Raw genomic sequence first — 1,576 nt, 5'->3', positions numbered from 1 at the left:
TTTGATTTTGAAAAATTTTGAAAACTTGAAAAAAAATTGAATTGAAAATAGAATTTTCCCTCTTGTGCCATCCTTCAATTCTCTGTATTTTTTACTTGAAAAGACACAATTTAAAAATATTTTTGGATTTTTAACAATGAGGAATAATCAAAATGCAACTAAAATCAAATAACAATGCATGCAAGACACCAAACTTAACAGTTTGTATACTATTAACAAAATGAGAATGCATATGAGAAACACAAACACTCAAGTCAAGAGAATTCAAAGGTCAGAGCAAGAAAATCATCAAGAATTACTTGAAGATCCTTAAGACACATGAATGAATGCATGTAATTGACACCAAACTTAAAATGAGACACTAGACTCAAACATGAAACATACAATATTTTTGGTTTTTATGATTTTGTAAATTTTTTTTTGTGCTTTTTCGAAAATTAAGTGGAAAAAGAAAATAAAGGTATCAAAATTCTTAATGAGAATTCCAGGAATCATGCAATGTTTAGTCTAAGACTCCGGTCCAGGAATTAGACATGGCTTCACAGCCAGCCAAGCTTTCAAAGAAAGCTTCGGTCCAAAACACTAGACATGGCCAATGGCCAGCCAAGCCTTAGCAGATCACTGCTCCAACAGCAAGATTGATAGAAATCAACATGCTCTTGTGATGATAAGTTGAAACCTCGGTCCAATAGAATTAGACATGGCTTCACAGCCAGCCAGACTTCAACAGATTATCTTGAAACTCTAGAATTCATTCTTAAGAACTCTGAAAAAAATACCTAATCTAAGCAACAAGATGAACCGTCAGTTGTCCATACTCGAACAATCCCCGGCAACGGCGCCAAAAACTTGGTATGCGAAATTGTGATCACTACTTTTCACAACTCAATTAATCCCCGGTGATGAACCCAAAAACTTGGTGTTCAATACCATGGCATAAACACAACTTCGCACAACTAACCAGCAAGTGTACTGGGTTGTCCAAGTAATAAACCTTACGCGAGTAAGGGTTGATCCCACAGAGATTGTTGGTATGAAGCAAGCTATGGTCACCTTGTAAATCTTGTCACAGTCATTCAATCATTGAATCCTACTCAGAATACCACAGACAATGTTAGACCTTCCGGATTCTCTTGAATGCCGCCATCAGTTCTAGCCTATACCACGAAGACTCTGATCTCACGGAATGGCTGGCTCGGTTGTCAGGCGAGCGCTCAGTTGTCAGTCGATCAACCATGCATCGTGTATCAGGAATCCAAGAGATATTCACCCAATCGAATATAGAACGGAGGTGGTTGTCAGTCACACGTTCATAGGTGAGAATGAAGATGAGTGTCACGGATCATCACATTCATCAAGTTGAATAACAAGTGATATCTTAGAACAAGAACAAGCGGAATTGAATAGAAGAACAATAGTAATTGCATTAATACTCGAGGTACAGCAGAGCACCACACCTTAATCTATGGTGTGTAGAAACTCCACCATTGAAAATACATAAGAACAAAGTCTAGGCATGGCCAAATGGCCAGCCTCCCAAAGAGGGTTCAATCATAAAAACATGATCAAAAGCTCT

The sequence above is a fragment of the Arachis duranensis genome, chromosome 1 (assembly GCF_000817695.3).
Source record: "Arachis duranensis cultivar V14167 chromosome 1, aradu.V14167.gnm2.J7QH, whole genome shotgun sequence".
NCBI lineage: Eukaryota > Viridiplantae > Streptophyta > Magnoliopsida > Fabales > Fabaceae > Arachis > Arachis duranensis.
This window is presented reverse-complemented; position numbering follows the sequence as displayed.